Source organism: Trachemys scripta, chromosome 8 (assembly GCF_013100865.1).
Source record: "Trachemys scripta elegans isolate TJP31775 chromosome 8, CAS_Tse_1.0, whole genome shotgun sequence".
Taxonomy (NCBI): Eukaryota; Metazoa; Chordata; order Testudines; family Emydidae; genus Trachemys; species Trachemys scripta.
Window position 1 is genome coordinate 14,715,005 of NC_048305.1, and position 22,896 is coordinate 14,737,900.

At 45.9% G+C, this 22,896-nt stretch overlaps 1 long non-coding RNA gene across 2 annotated transcripts in view; it reads left to right on the forward strand.

The window, feature by feature from the left end:
* Window positions 1–11,224, forward strand: part of LOC117881912 — a 78,598-nt gene extending 67,374 nt beyond the window's left edge. Inside the window, exons 2-3 of one of the 2 annotated variants that reach the window (XR_004646889.1) lie at window positions 7,652–9,640; window positions 10,759–10,830. This is a non-coding gene — a long non-coding RNA (uncharacterized LOC117881912). Of the gene's footprint in view, window positions 1–7,651; window positions 9,641–10,758 lie in introns of both variants that reach the window. The other variant, XR_004646888.1, reaches the window with a different exon arrangement.
* Window positions 11,225–22,896: the final 11,672 nt, after the last annotated feature.

Genomic DNA, 22,896 nt, shown 5'->3' on the forward strand with positions numbered 1-22,896 from the left:
GAACAGTGGCAGAGGGAAATGGAATCACCAGAAACATACATAACTTCAAATTTCTGTGTGGCTTAGTATTGTGACATGACATACTGTTTGAAATAAATGTTGTAAGCAAGAGACTCCAAGGTGTTGACCTTGATATATCTGGAGCAATGGAACAACTGGACAAAGCAAAGTCATACTTACAGTCTTACCGGTCAGATGAGGGATTTCAAAACGTTCTGAAGAGTGCACAGAAGTTGGCAGAGGAACTTCACACTGAAGCTATTTTCCCACCCATTCAAGAATACAAGAGTCACCGAAGAAGAAGACATTTTGATTACGAGGCACAGGATAATCCCATAAGAGACCCCAAACAACAATTCAAAGTTGAATTCTTTAACCAGGTGCTAGATTGTGCAATACAGTCAGTTGAAGAACGTCTCATGCAGCTCAAGGAACACAGCAGTATATTTGGGATGTTGTATGATATTCCAAAACTCCTCACTGTACCTGAAGAAGGCCTACACCAGCAATGCAGGGCACTAGAGACAGTGTTGACACGTGATGACATACGCGATATTTATGCGAGTGATTTAGGTAATGAACTGAAAGCCCTTTCAAGATACATTTCAGCAGGATCAACTCCAAAGGCTGTTCTGGAATATATGTGCACAAATAAGATGACTACCGTCTTTCCAAATGCTTTTGTTGCTCTGTGCATACTTCTAACACTTCCTGTAACAGTTGCCAGTGGAGAACACAGCTTCTCCAAGCTGAAGTTAATAAAAACACATCTACACTCCACAATGACACAGGAGAGGCTGGTCGACCTTGCAACCATCTCAATAGAGCATGAGCTGGCCCAGACTGTGGACCTTCAGCAGGAAGCAGTTCAAATCTTTGCAACCAGGAAGGCACAGAAAGCACCACTTTGATTATTCAAACAGATAAAAATGCCAGTGTTTACTATGCAGACAAGAAAAGTTACATTTGCTGTTCAGGCGTTTGAAAGTTACGTGTTACTTACAATTTTTGAACAAGGCATTTTAAGTTGTTAGTTCTCCTTTATTGGGGTAGGTAGCAGAGCAGTACCGTGAGAGGAGCAGAACAGGAAGAAGACAGAATTGAGACCTTTCAAAGTTTTGGCCCAAGCGAGGGGGCATGAGGGCTTCATTTGAGCTCCTCGCCTCAGGTGCCAAGATGTTGTGGGCCCTGGCTCAGATAACACCCATAACACTTTGTAAAGCTGAAGTCAGGATTCATAAGGTCTCTAAGGTCTGCTGGACTCCAGCAGATTCAAAGGCAAGATGCATGAAAGATGTGTCCTGTTACAGATTGGGATGTACCTCCATGGCCCATATTGGTACTTGGAATGTAGTATCCAAAACAAAAGATAAGCTTGATACAAGAAAAGCAAGACCAAAAGTTGATTGATCGATTTTAATCTTTGCTGACATGTAGTATGCTCTCTAACCATACTATAAATAGTTTAAGTGCATATTTTCAGAGCACACCTGTGTAAAGTGAACTGGATGCTGCCAGATTTCCTTCCCAGAAGGACTGATGAAGCATGAACTCTTTACTTTCTGTATTATGCTCCTTTGTCTTTGACAAATAAAAGTTGGCTAAGCTTGGTTAATTGGTCTCTCAAACATTCTTAATAACATCCCACAACTGTAGTCAAGCAATTGGCTATATCTTTAAGGAATAGGGGTGAAGTAATGTGGAACCCCGTGGAGCTCCATGTGAACTAGGTTGGGTCAGATCAGAGACAGAGCACCTGTGGAAAAAAACCTCACTGTAGGGGTATGATGGGGTGGACTAGGCCCAAAGACCCCCTGCTGGAGGCCTCAGGGTTCGGCCACACCCATCCCAGGGAAGGAACAGTTGAGAGGTCCTCCAAGCAGGCTAGAGTGGCTGTAGGGGAAGCAGCCAATCAGGGCCCAGGAGGGCCATATAAATGGAGCTGCAGAGCAGAGCAGTAGTCAGTTGCTGCTTGGAGCAGGAGAAGAAAGGACTGTAGGGCTGTCTGTCTGGAAGAGCAGCAGGGCCCGGGGGAGCATTCAGGGAGCTCCAGGCTGGTTGCTAGGACTGGGGAGGGCTGCAGCCCAAATGAGGGCTGGATTACTAAAGACCAAAGCCCAGGGAGGGCTAGAGAGAGACACCACCAGAGGGGTACTGAGATATGCCCCGGTGGACCGTATACCCTGGAAGGGGTTTGTGCTGGTTAACATGCAGACAGTGTGACTTGGCCAGAGCACTGTGTCACTGACAAACCTGCCTGAGAATCACTGAAAAGGGTCACTAGAACTAAATAACACAGGCACGCCCAACCAGAAGAGGGCACTCATGAGAGGTAGGTGCCAACCCCATTACAAGCGGGGCGGGGGAAAACCTAGGGGCCTACTCTGTAACTGTATGAAGTGATGGCTATTCCAAAGTGGGTGGGGAGGCCTTTGTCCATTCTCCTCTGGTAGTGCAGTGTTCCCAGCACATCCAGATGAGTCTCAATGTTTTTTCCATGCAGGAGTCAAGATGAAGGAGTGGTAACAGTGTACCGCATGTCAACAAACACAGAAACGTATCAGAATTTACATGGCCTGTGATTTATGGAATAACTTTTAACATCTTCATATCTGAGTTTCAAAGACTTGAGCTCTGCAATGACCATAAAGGACGAAGTGCAAGTTAGTGTTTTACACAAAAAAAAGGCTTCCGATTGTCTGAGCAGTAGTGAGATCAGGCTAGTTGCCAAAAATATTTACCCTCAGAGATAGCTGGCCAAAGGGAGCTGTTTGAAATCTGAACCCAGAGCTGGATGTTGAATGTTGCATCTTGAGCTCATTTATTAAATGGTCACTTTTGGGGCATAAGCAAACATCGAATGGTTCGGAGGCTTGGAATGGATATAGACATTAAAGATCAGATGCTTATCTGAGCCCTCAGCATCTCTGGTCTGTAAAACAAGGATGGGAGTTTTGGGTATTTACTGTCTATTTAGGCTGGAACTGGGACTAATGTGGGGTGGGGATAGTATTTCTTAACGACTTTTCTGGTCAGGACCAGAACAGAGGTGCGTCTTTAATGCACAGTTTCCAACTTTCACGTGAGTAAATAAGCACCCTGACTTTCACAATAAGACAAGAATCCAGCTAATCCCATTTCAAAACAAACCAATCCCTAAAAACCCCAACACTCTGTGACTAGATCCCCACAGCCTGCAGTCTGGGACTGTGGTGGGCCCGCTGTGCACCCCTGACTCTCTCTCCTCCTCCCCTTGCCCCTTCTTGGCGGGAGCCGATCAAAAAGAAGAAGCAACAAGCTACAAGCCAAACAAGCCACAAGCCAAAAACTAGCCAACAAGCAACTCACAAGCCAATTAAGCCAAAACAAGCCCAATTTCTGTGTTTTTTTCGCGGGTTAGACATGTCTGCTGTAATGTCTCTCTTTGTTGTGTCCCCATACAGGTTCAATGAAAGGTTAGTTGAGGTCTGAGGAAGGTTTGGATCATTTTTATCCAAATCATTTCATCCATCCTTTGTGTAATATTTTGGGAGGCATTGTGTACGGAAGAGCTGATTATTGTGGTTAAGATCAAAGTTATAGTATCAATTGAGTTTCTGGTACAATCTCTCATGGACTATATCCTGCTTTTGGTGTGAAAGGATTCAATGACCTAGCAGGCCTTTTGCATTTCTAACTGATTCTAATTTTTCTTTGGAAGATTCAGCAACATCAAGAAGAAGTGTGGCTTATGCTGATAGTCTGTATTTTTAAAAAATATTTTGTTTCAAAATTTACCTTCAATAGGTAATTCCCAGTTTGAGAGAGTTGTGGTTTAGTAGTTGGAGCAGGAATGAGGAATGCCCAAATTTTAATCTGTGACACTGTCATCCCAGTTTTAAGATCAGACACTGTAACATAAATGTTAAACTGGCCAACAACTATGTTATTTTAATCGCCTTTATATAACTCAAGGACTCTCAGGGAAAGTACAGACCTGAACTTCAGTTACTAATATTTCACTCTGGGCTCCACAGTCATTCTAGTGGCCCAAGGATCAGCAATCCAAAAGTAATGGGTGTTTCAGGAAGGATTCTTTTAGCTTCTAGCAGGCAGAGATGAGAGGACATCATTAGTTTTCACTGCTTGCTAGAACCACCTATTCTCTCGCTGTAGCAGCTGTATCATCTCCGAGTAGGGGTGAGTGTGTTGATTGTTGGGCTATTGTTAGTCAATTAATAATCAGTGGTTGCATATCAGTCTTTTCTGATTATATTTGGGATGGAGCATGGCTCAGACATCAAACATTGCTGCAGTCTTTGATGTAGGATTTTCCAAATGGGTCTTTGTCTTGGTTGGTTAATTTTTTTGGCCGATTAGCTATCCTGTATCTCCACATTATTTTTGCATAATTTTTGCATATTGTGTGGTTCATCATGAACCGATCAGAGTTAAAACCATTCAGACTGTAAGCTCCTCGGAGCAACGATTTGATCTGTGTTCCCCAAAAAGTACTTTGCAGTAGGGCTGGCTGGAAAAAAAAATTCCAATGGAGAACTGAATTTTAAACTAAACTATTTTTTTTTGTGTGTGTGGAAACTGTTTTGCTTTCCATGATTTATTTTTATTGGCTTTTCTTCAATTTTTTTCAGTCTTCAGCAAACAAAAACTTAAAAAAAATTGTTTATTTGGTTTTTTTATTGTTAAAATTTTCCACTGAAAATGGACACAAACAAATTGATTTTGTTGAGGTTTTTTTTTCCCCCCAACCAGCTCTGCATGGCAGGCTTGCAAGTAACATAAACAGATAAGTAATAACAACAACGTAGAATGGTTTGCTTTGGATGGATTCAGAGTTACTACTCTTCAGGAACATACTATTTTTGTCCTTTTTGCTCCTACAACAGATTTGTTGGGGTGCTCTGGGCTCCTGAAGATGCACTTTTTTCTTAATTTGGGATGTTTATTCAAGCTTAGTGTTTTCTTCTGGCTGTATGTACCGTTATCAGATTGGTAATGACTTGTAGAGACCGGAAATATGAGCTGAGTCGTCAGGCGATCTTGGTTGTGTTCCCGGTTCTACCACAGACTGACATCCTGTGACTTCGGCCAAGCTGCTGAACCTCTCTGCATTTCGACACCCATCCCATCAGGATTATCTGGGATAATAATAGACACCTAATTCATGGTGTGTGGTGAAGGGAATGTGATAGTTCTGTGGTGGGTTGAAAGCGGAAGCTGAACTCTGCGCAGGCTGTTAATTGAAGGGCTCCTCGAGATGCTTGTGGGAAAGGTGTGAGCAGCTAGAGAATCGCTCTGGTCGCCGAAGAGCTGCAGCAGCCTCGGTAGAAGGTTAGAGGTGGGGTTCCTGCAATGTACAACTGCAAGAAACCGCCAGAGCTATTGAGAGGAAGGCTTCAGAAAGCCCCATCGTGTGTTGTTTTCCTGCCAGATGAGGTTTCCTGTGAGGGAGTCAGGACCTAGGATATACCTTCCTCTCATAATGCGACATCCTGTCACGCTGGCGCCTTCTGTTTGAAATGTGCTTTTGTACTGGTACCGTCTAGTAAAGAATCTGGACAATTGCATCTGAGCAAGCGCTGACACACATGCAGTCAGAGGCCTAAATTTATCCCTGCGCCAGGGCAGAGCCTGGTTCAGGGTGGCAACGTGCCTCCCCTAGCCTGGAGCTGGTTCAACCTTTGGCACTGGTGAAAGTAGCTCTGAGTGGTACTCTGACTTGTGCTCCTGCTGCAGCAGGTCATTAGGGCTGAGATACAGACATAGTCCCTCTGGCCCCTAGAATGGCTCCTACATCAGGGCCCTTACAGGCAGGGAGGGAGGGGTTGAAAAGCTGTCAGAGGCCCCTTATGTCAGGGGGACTGCCCCAGCTGGGAGTGGGGATGCCAGTGCAGCTTCTCTCTGGCTCAGATCTTAAGAAAGTGAAGAATTCCCCCTAGTGGGTTCATGTTCCCCTTGACATAGAAATGCATGGGCTTCATGGCCTACATCACTGTAGATCAGAGGTGGGAAAGCTACGGCCCGCAGGCCACATCTGACCCACGGGACCCTCCTGCCCAGCCCCTGAGCTCCTGGCCTGGGAGGCTAGCCCCCGCCCCTCCCCTGCTGTTCCCTCTCCCCTGCAGCCTCAGCTCGCCCCACCACTGGCGCAATGCTCTGGGTGGTGGGGCTGCGAGCTCCTGGGGCAGCGCAGCTGCAGAGCCCGGCCTGACCTGGTGCTTTGTGCTGTGCAGCATGGCTGGCTCCAGCCAGGCGGCATGGCTGTAGTGCCACCAGCCACCGGTGCTCCAGGCAGCGCGGTAAAGGAGCAGGGAGCGGGGGGGTTGGATAGAGGGCAGGGGAGTTCAGGGTGGTGGTCAGGGGGCGGGGATGTGGATAGGGGTCGTGGAGGTCAGAGGGCAGGGAACAGGGGTTGAATGGGGGCAGGGGTCCCGGGGGGGGGGCAGTCAGGAAGGAGAGGAGGGGTTGAATGGGGCGGCGGGGGGCAGTCAGGGGTGGAGGTTCTGGGGGCTATCAGGGGACAGGCAACAGGGGGTTGGATGGGGTAGGAGTCTGGGGGGAGCATTGGGGCGAGAAGCAGAGGGGGCTGGATGGGGGCGGGGGCCAGGCCACGCCTGGCTGTTTGGGGAGGCCCAGCCTCCCCTACCCGGCCCTCCATACAATTTCCGAAACCCAGTGTGGCCCTCAGCTCAAAAAGTTTGCCCGCCCCGGCTGTAGATAGAAGCGGTACTTGTAAAGCCAGGCTCTGGTACTTCAGACACCTCCCCCACTCCATTGAACTCTCCATTAATCACCTCATGACACTCCAAGCTGTTAGCCGGGACAAGCTTGGTGGGAAGCGGAGGAGATAGAGTCTGACGCTGCTGGCTGGTTTTTATTTACAAGCTAGACAGTGTTTGAAACTCCTCCATTTCTTTTCTGTATTTGAAACCTTATCACAGGGAAAGCAAATCTCCTTTGACAGCTGAATATGGGGAGCTGGAGAAAGCTCGGGGAGCTGCTATCTGAATACTCATGATCCCTGCCCTATTGCTGGGGGTCATAGGCAGTTCAGGCCATAGGGCTGCTCTCCCACAGACTTCAGCCTCCAGCTGGGGTGGGGAGAGGGAAGACTGTGTTGCTTTAGAAAACCTGTTCAGTGTAGTGCCATTTGAAAAGTGCTAGCCCCCACGTGAGTAGCCTTCCATCCCAGGCTATTCAGATCCAATCTGCAACATGCTCCTTGCTGTATACACTCTCCCATGGGATTTTTGACTCTTGGGGACAATAGAACTGGCCTCCCTCAGGGGATGGTGTCAGAATGAATGTATTAATCTTGGGGAGGCACTCAGCCCAGATCCTCAAAGGTATGTAGGTGCCTAACGCCCACTGATTTCAGTTATTATAGGAATTGGAGGGATATAGAAGTACCTAGGCAGAAACATGAAACGTCCCCAAGACGATTAATAAACCCAGAGCTCTCATCTACAGTACAGAAAACAAATGGGGCTGCATCTGTACTGTGCGGGGAGAACAGAAACCAGCATGTGAAGAAGTGAATGCATCATAACAGAGAAAGAAATAGCAAGAGTATTGTTTTCACTGGAGGAGCTGGAAACAGTACAATTTCCTGGGTGCCATTAGACACTAACTTTGTCTCATTTTCTTACAGTGCTCAGTACAGAATTCAAGTATATCCAGAAGAGTAAACGGAGGGAGACGGAGGCCTGAGAATTTGCCCTCGTGGGACCACGGATGCAGAGCACATTTGCAATGGAGCTGAATAATTCACCGTTTGGGAGCTATAAGGGAAAATATGATCCCCCCCCTTCTGCTCCTGTATTTCTAAACTCCCACGTGTCAATCATCTAGAACAACCCTTATGCTGGAAACTGGATGAATCAGTTTGGCTCAGGCTCTCACTTGGATAACTACAATTAAAAACTAGATACAGAGGGCAAACAAACATCTGTTGGGTGCCTTATCTTCAGAGGGCCCTCGACTTTGTCTTGACAGTTAACACTCTATGGTGAATTATAATCTCCACTAATTCACCCAAGTGGTATTTAACTCCTCAGACCTGGTAAAGATCCCATGTGCTTATTGTTGCCATGACTTTGTGCCTTCTCCAGCCAAAGAATAACCAGGCTTCCATACTATGCTTTGAACAAAAGGTTTGACTGGAAACTGACAGGCTAATGCCAGGGTGTCCTGGATTTGTTAGGTTGCATGCTGTGATGAATGATTTCTGAACAACTTGGTATAGACCCCTGTAAGCAGCTAAATTACAAAAGAGCTGAAAAAGTTTCTTCACCTTGGACCTTCTGACATCTTTGGTTTTAACTCTGCTGGCAGGCTTGTTCCTATGACTTCATTAACAGCCAAATCCTGATACATCAAAACCAAAGTAAGAACTTCTTGTGACTTCAGGGTCATGCTGAATTTGCTTGTCTGGTACTGAGTGCTTAGGCCTGGTCTACGCTACAAAGTTAGTTCAATGCAAGTCATCTTGGATCAGCCTATTTGCGCATGTGTCTACACTCAAATTTGTCACTGGCTGATGTAAGTGCCCCACTACAGCGACACAGTAAAAACACCTGCCCGAACTGCGGAGAGCCATGGTTGACCTACTGAGGTCAATGCAGAGCGAGTGTAGCCACTGCATGACATGTGTCAATTCCAACGACCTCCACCAGCTGTCCCAATGGACAGTGACCACCCTGGTTATATTTTTAAACTCCGCTGCCTATGGGTCACAAAGACTGGAAACCACACACACACACACACACACACACACACACACACACACACACACACCAGGGCCAGCTCCAGGCACCAGCGCAGCAAGCAGGTGCTTGGGGCGGCCAACGGAAAGGAGCGGCACATCCAGCTCTTTGGCAGCAATTCGGCGGCGAATCCCTCAGTCCCTCTCGGAGGGAAGGACCTGCCGCCGAAGAATGAAGTGGCGTGGTGAAGCTGCTGCTGATTGTGATCGCGACTTTTTTTTTTTTTCCCCCGCCGCTTGGGGTGGCAAAAATCCTGGAGCCGGCCCTGCTCCCAACTTAACTCCCCCTGTGTGCTTTCGAAATGCCTCTTCCTGATTGCCCAGCTTGGCGAGCACACACAGCTCACCTTTGTTACATACAGTTGCCTTGCCTAACTGACCATGCCAGCTCCATGCACACAGACGTACTAGACACAGTCCTGCCTGGAGTAGACAGAAAGTATTGGATTTCCTGGGCACGGACCAGCTGTAGAAACGTGGACATCCCTGAGCAGATTGCATGGGGGGTGCAGGGAAAGGGTTATAACAGGGATCAGCAGCAGTGCTGTGTAAACGCGAAGGAACTTTGCCAGGAATATCACAAGGCCAGGGAGGCCAATGATGGATCTGGTGCTGCGCCACAGACCTACCACTTCTACAAGGAACTGCATGCCATCCATGGTAGAGACCTCACCAGCAACCCACAGACCACTGTGGATTCCTCATGGGAGCCCAAGACCCTAGCTGTGAATGGCGAGGAGGAGGATGGGATGGGGGAGACATAGCAGGGGACTCCAGCCATGCTGTGAGCCAGGAGCTGTTTGAGGCTCCACCAAAGTCTAGCAAGTCCTACCAGGCGAGCACAGATGAGCCTAATGAAGGGGGAAGAGAACTCAGGTAAGTGTACGCATACATTTTTTTCCCTTACAATGTTTACTTTTAAAGATGGCACCCGGCCAGGCCCCAAGTTAACAAGACAAAGGTATCGACTTTTCATTGTTTTACTTGTATAAGAAGAGACAGAGGTACAACTGAGGTAGAGTTGGCATCTGCTTTTCATTTCCTTGTTGGGTTAGGTGGAGAGAGGGGACATGCAGAGCACTGTGTTTATGTACATAGGGATGTCTCTTTTATCCTCCTGAGAGATACTTTGCAATCCTCTTCCATAAGTTTCTAGTGATGGCAGCCTTATTTCTTCCCCCATGGTAAGAGACTTTCCCACACCATGTGTGATAAATTTAGCTGGCACCATTGCAGTAAACAGACTAGCATCATATGGTCCATCAGCAGCTGTGTTCTCTGTGCTTTTGTGACCCTTGGGAGTTGGATATTAGCTAGAATCCCCACAGCCTGTGGAAAACTGCCAATCAATACCCTCTGCACTGCTGGGTGCCAAAGGCAGGCCGTGCTCAGGCATAGGAGATGAGTGTCAGTCATGACAGAGAAGCACAGAAGCAAGAGGGTTAGAGAAAAGACAGTTACCTTTTCCGTAACTGGTGTTCTTCGAGATGTGTTGCTCATGCTCATTCCACAACCCGCCCTCCTTCCCCACTGTTGGAGTTTCCGGCAAGAAGGAACTGAGGGTGGGGAGAGCCGGCGGTGCCCCTTATACCACGCCATGTGGGCACCACTCGAGAGGGCGCCAGAGCTGGTCCCCTACGGATACTGCTGAGGGAAAAACTTCTGGTACCAGTGCATGTGGTGAGCACACACACCTAATATGGAATGGACATGAGCAACACATCTCGAAGAACACCAGTTATGGAAAAAAGTAAGTGTCTTTTTTATACCTTAAGGACACACAAAATCCTTCCTCTCCTCCAGCCCCCCGCATCCCTGACAGGCTGTACTCACCACGTCTGGGACTGGAGAGCAGTGCTGTGCAGAGGCACTCCAAAGCTGAAGTGTCGATAAGCATAGCTTATTAAAAGTGTATATGGGAAGAGTTTTGAAATTTATCTTTCCCTTTCTCTTGTGACCGTAAATCCAGTGGCACATCTGTCTGTTTTTATCAGCAGTTTTCGGCAGGGTGGCCTTGAGGGATGCCCCCTCCTTGCCAGCAGAACACCTGACCCTGAAGAGGAGGAGAAAGAAGAGAATGAGGGAGGACATGATTTGTGAGATCCTGCAAGCCAGTGAGGCATCAGACCATGAACAAAAGGCTTGGAGAGCCAGCATGACGAACAGCATGGAGAAGGAAAGAGAGAACAAGTAAAAGGCTCCAGGAGTTGCAGCAGGAAATGTAGCAGAATGTAGTAGGTCTTCTCAGTCAGCAAATTCAAGTGCTGCAGGCCCTGATTGACCTACGGGTCCAGAAATCCCAGACCTGTCCACCTTTTGCAGTCCTTGGAGAATTCCATGGTCGCTGCTCCTTGCAACTCCTAATATACCACATGGCATCACAGGGCACATCCTTACCCCTTCCATTCCATGCCAGGGACAGTAAGGAAAACCACAGCTTTACATACACTGACCTGTGAGAACCACATTGATTTTCTGCAGCATTGTTTCTTTTTTCCCACTCAACTTGCATTCTTTGGAGAATCAAATCACCTCTATTAGTTCACAACAAACATTGCAGAATGCATAGTGGTACACAAAGCAGACAGTATTTGTAAATACACGCCAAGCATCATAGAATTCATAGCTACAGAAAAACACCCAGTTATATTCATAAATGTACAGTAAGCACTTCAAGTAACCTGTAAATATCTAGGCCCACAGACCAGTACTGTGACTGACAGTTCAAGTGCTGTTTCAAAGCTTCCCTCAACTGCATATTTCCATAGTGGGGTCTTGTTATGAACCATGAGTCTGGCTGTTCAGAGTCAGTCAGCAGCTGCTTCACGTCTGCCCTCCACCCTGGTGGCAGCTTTTCCCCCATGGCCTCATAGATATTATGCAGGACACAAGAGGCAGCTATAAACCTTGGGATATTTTTCTCACTGAGCTCCAAACTAGTGAGTAGACACTGCCAGCATCCCTTCAATCTACCAAAAGCACATTCAACTGTCATTCTGCACCTGCTGAGCTGGGAATTGAATCTTTCCTTGGTGCTGTCCAGGTAGCCAGTGTATAGCTTCAAGAGCAAGGGTTAGGCTGGGTCCTCTAGCATCATTATTGGCATTTCAATATCACCAGTGGTAATTCACTGGCCAGGAAAAAATGTCCCTACTTGCAGATTTCTGAACAACCGTGTGTTCTTAAAGATACGAGTGTCATGCATCTTCTCTGACCAACCAACACTGATGTCGGTGAAGCCACCCCAGTGATTCACCTAGACGTGCATAACCATAGAAAAGTTTCCTTTTCTGTTGTACTCTGTGGCAAGATAGGCTGGTGCCAGAATAGAGAGTTGCATGCTGCCTCTCGCCCCACCACTGTTCAGGAACGCTCATTGCTGCAAATCCACCCACTACGTCCTGCACATTGCCAAGAGTTACAGGCCTGCATAGCAGGAGATAATTAATGGTTCTATGCACTTGCACAACAATGGCCCCACTGTGTATTTTCCAACTCTAAAATGATTTCTCACTGACCAGTAGCAATCTGGTATTGCAAGCTTCCAGAGTGTGATCACCACTCGCTTCTCCGTTGCTGATGCAGCTCTCATTCTGCTGTCCATGCACTGAAGGGCTGGGGAGAACTCAGTGCACAGATCCAGTCATATGGCCTTGTGCAGCCAAAAGTTCTACCGCCACTGTGCATTGTCCCAAACCTGCATTATGATACGATTCTGCCAGTCAGTGCTTTTTGCTCGGGTCCAGAAGCAGCACTCCATCATCTGCAGCTGCTCTGTGAAAGTCACCAACAACCTTGAATTGTTTTTCACTATGTCCCTCAGCAAACTGTCCTCAAAGAAATTATCATGTTCCTGGTTATTGTGCTTCCTGGAGGTCTTCAAATACAGGCAGGAGCGCCACCAGCTTTTCTTCCGCCCTAGGCAGCGGAAAATCCCGCCCCGAAATGCCACCCCCCACAGAGGCAGCGGAAGGTCCCGCCGCCGAAATACCGCCACGGTCGCCGCCTCCCAAATTGTAGCGCCCTAGGCACCCGCCTAGGTCGCCTAATAGGTTGCACCGGCCCTGAATACAGGAGAAGTGTGTGTCATTCACAAGAACATTATAGAGCTTTGCAGACTCTGGGCTTCAGCCAGAGATGGCAGAGACTGAAAAGTGTCATGCAAGTTTGGGAGGGGAGCGTTTAAAAAGGTTTGAAAATTATGGGCTCTGGATGGCATGATGGGATGGAGAAAGTTATCTGCTGGGAACGTAACCCCTAGCTCCCAGAGATCCCCGGATGAGTCATTACTATCTCACAACACATTGCAAAAATGGCCAATATGGCATGGTGCCAGATGGCAGAGCATGGCACTTTGGAATATGCTCCCGTAGTGCACTGCACTTTGCATTAACACAAGCATGCCTGGTGAGTAGTCACAGTGCTGACACAAGTAGCCATGTGACCGAGCAATATACAAACGTTGGCGGCTGTATGCCGACGTAACTTTGTAGTGTGTAGATTTGACCTTAGGAAAGCATTGGCAAAAGCAATGGCACTTAGCAAGGCCTTTCCCTGTCCAAAACAAAGTAAAGACCTGTGCTAAATTAAATATTCCCATGTTTGTTCTTCTATAGAATGGCTTTTGCCTTCAGTGATCCACCTTGTTAATGAGACACCTGGCTGTTGAGTGAATGCGAACCATAGAAAGAAGAGCTCCCCATAGTGACTTTAGGTAATTCTTGTAGATGTAGATGTAACTGGCCAGATCCTCATATCATGCAAATCGATGCAGCTCTATTAACTGTAATGAAGCTATGCTAATTTATACCATCTGAGGATCTAGCTCATAATGGTAACGGTAGCCACAGTGGTCCCAGATCTGTTTGGTATGATTAGGCCTAGGAAATAAAGTTAATTATCTTACAAACACACCTTTGTGAGTGTGGGCTCTCTGTTTGTGTCTTGCACTGTCACAAGATTATGAGATTATTATAATCCCAGGGATAGACCCCACAGGGGTTAAAATACTGGGGGACCATCACTCCTACAAGACCTTAACCACTGAGAGAAATGTTAGGGGACACAGAACAACTTGAGAGACTTCCCAACACCCCTGGCTGCTGCCATCAAAGCTTGATGAAGCCTTCCTTTTAGCTACACATTGAGGGCCAGGTCTTCAGGTGGTGTCAATCACCTCCAGTTTATACCAGCTAAGGTTACAGCCCAGACTGAGCGTAGCAGGGACATGGAAAAACCCTAACATGCTCTGGCAATAATATGTTCGCAAAGCTCCATACAGGCTCCTGCTCCTTTTCTGAGTTTCCTTTCCTAGTGATCACTAGTGTGTTTTTGTGTAACAAGGTGAAAGGCTGGGTGAAAGGAGACCTTTTTAATCACATTTGGGTGACAGCCTGTTAAAGTGGGCCTCTCGCTCACCCAGGTTCTATTCGGTTGTTTCCCTTGCGAGGATTCTAGAACAGAACACATTGCAGCATGAACAATAGAAGTGGATTTGGCAATATGGGGATTTGTAAAACATTGATTCTCAGCTTTTTGTTTTTCACTTGAAATGTGTTTTGGAAAACAATGTAAGCTGTTTTAGGTCCTAAATTGTTAATAGAGTGAGTATGAAATTCCTCAATAATATTGTAATCCTTTGAATTTATACAGCGCCTTCCTACTGGATCCCATGATTATTACAAACAATGATGATTTACTCCACACCAACGTCTAGTGATTTAAGGAAGTATTATCCCCAGTTGACAAAGGGGGAAGCTGAGATCACACAGGAACTCTGCCCCAGAACTGATGGTGAAACCCAAATCTGAAGCTTAGGATATATCAGAGCACATACAGCGGCATACCTGAACCGATGCAGCTGCACTGATGTGTATTCTCCAGTGGAGCCGCTCTAAACCGATGGGAGAGAACTCTCCTGTCAACAATTGGAGTCATCGTGGATAGTTCTCTGAAAATGTCCACACAGCGTGCAGAAGCGGTCAAAAAAGCAAACAGGATGTTAGGAATCATTAAAAAGGGGATAGAGAATAAAATCGATGGTACGCCCTCATCTCGAATACTGCGTACAGATGTGGTCTCCTCATCTCAAAAAAGATATACTGACACTAGAAAAGGTTCAGAAAAGGGCAACTAAAGTGATTAAGGGTTTGGAACGGGTCCCCTATGAGGAGAGATTAAAGAGGCTAGGACTCTTCAGCTTGGAAAAGAGGAGTCAAAGGGGGGATATGATAGAGGTATATAAAATCATGAGTGATGTGGCGAAAGTGGATAAGGAAAAGTTATTTACTTATTCCCATAATACAAGAACTAGGGGTCATCAAATGAAATTAATAGGCAGCAGATTTAAAACAAATAAAAGGAAGTTCTTCTTCACGCAGCGCACAGTCAACTTGTGGAACTCCTTACCTGAGAAGGTTGTGAAGGCTAGGACTATAGCAGAGTTTAAAAGAGAACTGGATAAATTCATGGTGGTTAAGTCCATTAATGGCTATTAGCCAGGACGGGTAAGGAATGGTGTCCCTAGCCTCTGTCTGTCAGAGGATGGAGATGGATGGCAGGAGAGAGATCACTTGATCATTGCCTGTTAGGTTCACTCCCTCTGGGGCACCTGGCATTGGCCACTGTTGGTAGACAGGATACTGGGCTAGATGGACCTTTGGTCTGACCCGGTACGGCCTTTCTTATGTTCTTATGTTCTTAATTAATCCACCCCCAACGAGCAACAGCAGCTATGTCAGTAGGAGAAGCCTAGGTCGGTGTAAAACGTATGTCTCTCAGGGTAAGTTATTCACACCCCTGAGCGACATACGTTATACCGACATAAGTGGTAGTGTAGACGTAGCCCTAACCAATAGACTATGCTTCTTCATAATTAGCTAATGTTCGCAAAGCACTTGGTAGATGAAAACTGCTATATGAGTGTATAAAAATATGACAACTCCATTTTAAAGGTGAAACTAGACATGCTAATTAGAATTTGACAACAAATTCCACAAATTTTTTCCCCATGTTTTCACTGAAGTTTTGAACTCTTCAAAAATGTTCTGACCATCTGTCATGTTAAAACTGCTGGGATGGATTTATTCGTCCCTTGCACATTGGATTCATTCACATTATCTGAGAGCTCCCCTGGATCTAAATATCACATAGGAATGAACAAAAGGCCTAACTAACAAACTGTGAACCTGGAGGGAGATTATATTTCAATCTGTGTTAAAATGGACCTTTGAGCTTTTCACTTCTTCTTTTCTGTAATGTAATAAGCTCAAATAAAATGACATGACTGCTGATGAGAGAGGTTGTGGCTTTAGAGATGTACGCTTCACGTTTGTGGTTAGCATTTCCCAGGCTTCTCAAAGGTGAATATAAGTTCAGTGATCTTGTCACTTCTTCTGTACATTTTACTAACATGTTTAAATGATTCGGGTGTGAGAAAGGGGCCTGCAGTCGTTTGGAAGATCTGTGTTATGGAAGACTGTAGGGATGGGAAGGCACAAAGAGTCGTCCAAGTCAGTGATTTCCAAACAGTGGGTTGCAGGAAGGTTCTACAGGGTCCTGGTCCCAGTGCAGAGAGGAGGCCATGGGATGCTGGATGGAGAGTGAGCCACCTCTTCCTCATGACAGAGAGGCAGCTGGGCCAAATTTGAATGAGTAGCATTGCAGTCTGGTGCATGGGGGTCACAGCACCACTCAGGTCTGGCCACTCACTCAAATTGGGCATGGAACAGCTAGGCCAAACCCGTGAGGCACTGCAACCCTGTGCAGTGGGTCATAACGCCTGACGCAGGGAACTAGGCCCAGCCCTGCAGGACAGTAGCCATTGATGTGAGGTCAGCGTGGGGCGGGCTTGCCCTCCAACTCACCCACTGATGCTGATTCAAATTTGGCTAAGAAACATCAGAATCGGGCCCAGGGACTTCTCTATTCCCAACAACGGTGGTTGCTTCAGTTCTCTTTTCCTGGCACTGGCTGTTTCAGCTCATCCTCTCTCTCTCTCACTCGCTTGCTTGTCACTTGCTTTGTGAGCACTGGACTGAAGTGCATTTCAGTCGTTTTAACTGCAGTCCTTCCATTCTTGGTTAAACTCCATCCTGGCTTCAAGTGGGCAGTTTATTTTTGACAAGTGCTGGATCAGCTGTACAAACATTAGACCGAGGGAGATAGTTACACCAGGATATTACAGTTGCGTCTCTCCAGCAAGGCAAATAAAACCCCACCTTTCTCCCTACCTGGCCAGGCCCCACCCCCCATTGTTGTGCTCTGTCTCTGCTGTCAGCATCCTCTCTCTGCTCTTTCTGTCCTGCCTCGGAGGCTCTTGTGTCTCTCCTCCCACCCTCTGTTTAAAGTTAGGCTGTGATGGTGACTCCCACCCCAAACAGCCAGTACAAACAGTAAGTCCCAGAGCATTAGAAAACTGTTCAGAGATTGGCAATAAAGTTAATTCGGAGTTCAAGGGAGCTATGCCTTTGATTATACTATTGCAGCATCACCCTCTGTGCCTCTTATTGCCCAAGCACATGGCTTGTCAGATGGTTTCAGTTATACTGGTCTACAATACACGACTCTCGGCCTGATTTTCCATAAATGAAGATGCCAAATAATTCGGGAATACAGTGCTGCTGAACACAAGTGAAATGTGTGTCTTGACTTGAACTCATTGCATTTGCTAGATCTGAGTATCCCTTCAGTGGAGTACCACTTCCACTGACTGGTAAGAGACTGGGGGGTTGGACTGAAAGCTGTTTGGGACACAGACCACATCTAACCCTAAGTTTGTCCAGCACCTAACACAATGGGGTCGTGATTCTGGTTGGGGCCTTTGGGCTCTACCTTAACATAAATATTAAAAAATAGTTAGAAGAAAGAGTTTGGTTGTTCCCAAGCAGTCCCTTTCTGGGCACTACCATGTCGACACTCAAGCATGACTGAAGGTCATGTTTCTTTTTCTTCTTAAAGTTGCAAGGAAGAGGAGGCTGTCACCAGAGGGAGAATGCTATGAGAAAGTCTTACCTGGGGCCAGAGCACTGTGTGTTAAAATATGTTGCTGTTTATGCTAGGGTTTTCCTTCTCTCCATTCCTATATGAATGATGTAATCAGTGGATGTGTGAGTCTCTTTACCTTCAGTGTTAATCCAGCACACTCTCACTAGCTACAGATTCTGTATGTTTTGGTAATGGAGAGTCCTCAGGGGTTTTTGTTTCTTATCATCAGTAGAGGCTTCAGTTTGATGCTCCATAGCACTAAGTAGGGATAGGCATGAACCAGCAGTTTGAGTTAGCCTAATGCAGGGGATTCTGGGATAGCTGAGTCAGCTATATAAGGCCACAGCAATAAAGCTATTCAGTTTGGTGAGAGCTTGTCCTTGCTGTGTATGGCCAAAAAACAACAGTTTACCCCTCAAAAAATACCCACTTTTGTATTTCCTTAATAATCTATGTACTACTCCCTTGAGAGATTACTGAGAAACGCTCTCTTGGGATTTTGATGGTGGCCTCTACAAAGACAGACCTGAAGGGCCTGTGTGCTCCAGTTCATGGCAAGTACTCTGACATCACTTAAACGTTGAATGTGTTACATAATTACCTGCTCACTGAGGATACAAACTGTCGCATATAAGTAGAAATGTAACCTTGGTGTACTGAATGCACTACAGAAGTGTTTCCCATGCTTGGGGGGGTGGAGGCATGAGGGGCACAGGGAAGGCAACAAGAGCAGTAAAGGGGTAGGGGAAATTTCAAGACCCTGGGTCAGAAATGTTTCTTCCTGCAAGTTGCTATTTCAAGATTTGTCCCATGGTTTTCAATCACCTACAGGCAGAAAAACACTCACCTGGTTATGTCTCAGCCCTGGTTTCAGAGTGACAGTTGATTCTATTTGTTTGTTTTTTAATTGGCTATGTTGGTGTTTTTATAACATGGTGTCTAGTAAATGTTCATATTTTTAATTATAATTGTCTGTAGTTTAAATGACCAATAACATTGCAATGTGGGTTTAATTCTGCTTCCCTGAGTAGCAGTTACAGATAACTAATAAATCGCAGATGTATGGGCTTGGTAGGAAACAGCCTGTAGCAATAGCTATCTGGCAGAATGGTGGCTGACCTTAGAGCACCGACTGATAAGCTGAAGTGCTATGAAATACTGTGCTGTTAACCATTCTAGGAGGAGAATTTTATGGAGTGCCTTGCGCAAGAGAGAGGGGTAAAAACTGCATAAGGTACCCTGTGGTGTGTCTTTCCCATGCAAAACATTGCATTGTAACATAGCCAGGGGAAGAAGCTGCCTTTTCCCTCCTCCCAGTGGTATGTGAGGCCTTGCACAGAGGTGCCCAACGCTTGCCAGAGCTGGTGTTTGCTCTGCTTGTTTCTCTGCAGGCTACTTTTTCAGTCCTGGGCCTTGGTTTTCCACCCCTTATGCTGCACTTAGTGCCCATCCCCCTACAAGCCTAGTTCTCTTATGTGTGTTGGGCCCCTTGTTGCATTGCCCTGAATGGTGGCAGAGCAATGGAGGCTGGTGACATCTGACAGACAAGGCAAAAAAAAAATCCTATTAACTTTTAATTTTTTAAAAATATATATATACCGAAAAAACAAACTATATGTAAACGTCTCAAAATACATAAACTTTTCCTGTATTAACCATTTGCTACCTAAACTTAGCTGTACTTGAAACCTAATGTGAATAGTTAAAATACAAATAATGTATTTATATGAAACAATTTACAGACAACATTTTTTATAAAAATCCAACTGTTTAAAAATATTAAAAGAAGATAAAGAATAGAAGCAAAATTCAGAGGAGGGGAATAGAGAAAGGGAGGGAAGGAACTGGGTAAAGAGGAGGAGAGGGTAATGGGGGCCCATGTATTCAATAAGATCATTCCGATTCTTCCAGGAAGACATTGCATATTTCTGAGAGCTTTTCTTGGGCATTTCTGTTATGGTATACAGCTTCTTTCCATGGTGGCCAAGCTAACCATGTCTGTGCTCCAGTCTTCAATTTTTGGTTGCTTTTTGGATTTCTGTATTTGTAGTACTAGTCTTTTACCAATTATTAGTGCTGCCGAGCCATAGATTTTCAGATTTATTCAGCTTTTAATTAACCACCATTAGGTTTAAAATTACATGTTTGGCTTGTAACATAATTTGATCTGATAGGAAAAAATGAACTCTGCAATTAAGTTCTGCTGTGGGTAGGCAAAGCCAATGTACGCAAATGGACAGAGAGTATGCCGGCCCTGAATGTCTCCCCATCTCTCCACTTCCACATGTTGATTGTCTTCAAGTCCCATAGATTTCAATGGGAACTGAAGACTCTGAGAACCTTGGAGGATTAGGCCCCTTTATCTGGCTCAAAATAGGCAAGATGGATCTGTAGACAAGACCCATGTTCAGCACCCTCCAGCTGCAGACAGCACATTTTCTTCTGAACTTTAATTTTCTGGTATCTGGGTCATTTAACTCTTAGGGTTTCTGCTTCAGAAAACCTATGCTTAGTGAGCGGGTGCACTGCAAATACAGGCCAAATGCATTAGAGGTATTAATAAGAAGAGGCTGCAACGTGGCAAAATCTCTAGCTATACCTTCCCCAAACACACGTGCCGATAACAGGGAAATTTCAATTTCAATTGACAGTCTTATTCCTCTACATTCCAGCAGTATGGAGAAGGTAAACCCATAACTGAGACATTGCTTGTGATTTATGGGGAACTACCACCTTGGAATATCCTAACCGGAGGGAAGATGTGGACTCCTGTTAATGCTGTTGCAACTTTCATTGACTTTTTGGATGATGGATTTGGAGTTTTCTTTTGCCTGATACTTGATAACAACAACACGTGTCATGTTTAAAATAGTGTCTCTGTTTCACAAACGCCTTAGCTAAGCATGAAAGCTTTTGCTAGAAAAGCTGTTTGTCTGAAATCCAGCAATGACTCACATCAGTTGTTATAACTTATACAGGTGGTTTCGTATGGGCCCTAGAGGCTCCCTCAAAAACCAAACTCACGCCTCAATGTAATGTCTTGTTCTATTTCAAAATATGTACTGTTCTGTGCTTTGCAACAGCGATGCTTTGCATCTGGCTTATGCATCCCACAGGGAACAAATTCTTGTTGATAAATATAGCCCTTGGATATTAAAATGTGAGGAGACAGGAGAGGCCTTACCCAGCTTTTGCTCAAAATAAAATCAAGGTTTTACAAGGAAATGGCTCCTTCTTCTACACCATCTTTGATGTAGAAGCCAACCTCAAAAGATGATAACACTGTAACCAAGAAGAGAAAGCAGGATAGTTTCTCATGAACCACTTTACCTGGGGTAATTTCCCCACTGTAACTGGAAGAATGCAGTAGAATGTCTTCTAGAAGTCTTCATGCTGGGTTCTGAAGAGATTAGTCCTGTTCTCTTTAGTTCACACTTGTTAATGAGTTCTGCTGAAAGGTGTTCTGAGAACAGGACCAGGACAAAGGAAGTTTTGAATTCTAGGGTAAAATCTTGGACCCATTGAAGTCAATTGCAAAACTCACATTGACTTCAATGGGGCCAGGATTTCATCCCTAATCTGTATTTTCCACTCCCTGCATTTGAGGGTCTAGCCCACGAAAGCTTATGCCCAAATACATTTTGTTAATCTCTAAGGTGCCACAAGGACTCCTTGTTGTTTTTATTCTGACACTGACTCCCTCTGAGGTGTTGAGCAGTTGACTCAATTAAGCTTTCTGCCATACTTCCTGTAAAGTACCAATGCCCTACCTCACAAAGCTGTAGTGGGAATTAATCAATGAATAGCTGTGAAGCGTTTTGGAGGATTACAAGGGATCTACGTATATTATTGCTGTGTTGTGGTAGTATCAGGAGCTCTGTAGAAAAAAGGGTTATTCGTCCCTGGGCATTGCCAGATGATTAAAAAATGTTTTCCCCTGCTCTTTCATAAAGTCTAAACACATTCTTATCAACTTAACATCTATTTTAACAATGCTAACACACAGGGGAGCCAGACTAGTTTCCAGCTCTGCATTTGTCAGTGTTCATTGAGGCCTAGGGGCATAGGCGCCGACTCCACGGGTGCTCCAGGCCTGGAGCACCTACAGAAAAAAATTAGTGGATGCTCAGCACCCATTGGCTCCCCCCTCCCACCAGCACTTGCCGCCTGCCTGCTGCCCCACCAATCAGTGCCTCCCCCTCCCTCCCAGTGCCGACTGGGGACTTGGGGGAAGGGATAGAGTGGGGGCAGAACCCGGGGCGGAGCAGAGGTGGAGGCATGGGGGGAAGGGGTCGGGAGGAGTCAGGGCCTGGGGTGGAGTGGGGAGTTGAGCACCTCCAGGGTCTGGAGGAAGATGGCACCTATGCCTAGGGGCCCTGGCATGAGCTGGCACCTAAGCACCTGCATCACAACCTCACAAGAGGTAGGGAAGAGGAGGATGCCACTGTAGACAGTTTGTTAGGTGATTCTTAATTAGGTGATTCTTAATTCTGTATTTAGGGTCTGATCCAATGCCCATTGGAGTCACGGGAAAGACTCTCGCTGGCTTCAGGCCCCTTGAGCCTAGATACCATGGTAATGGCCACACTAGAAATGCCTAGGTAGGAAATAGGTTAAAAAGGGATTAGACAAACCCATAGGGGAGTAAAACTCCTTGAACATCCCTCCTTAAGTGATAACAAGGATCATGCACTGGCAAACAGATACATAGGTGCTCCCTGATTTATACAGTAAATACCAGGAAACGATCACTGTTCTGTTCGTTACCAGTGACGGTTGCTCTGCTGTGCCTATGTCAAGTATTTTATGCTTCACACCTCAGCTCAGGAAACACTGTGGTTTGCTCAGCAGAGGTACAGAAGGCAGTAAGTGTTCTCAAAAGTCACACTGGCCTTCTCATGACTCCTCCACCATTTGCTAAGTCTGTCTCCTCCAAAGCAAAGAGCTGTGCTGGGATCTGCGGGGAGACACTGAGGGGAACACGATCCTTGTGACGAGGAAACTTCTGGTTCACTAAAGTCTGATATTAGAGGAAATGCTAAGAAATCTGAATAGAATCCCATCTGCCACATACTTTACTCAGAGCTAGAAAGATCTATAAGGAGGTGAACTTCTAGTTAAAGTTTCTTCTATTTTTATTGTTATGG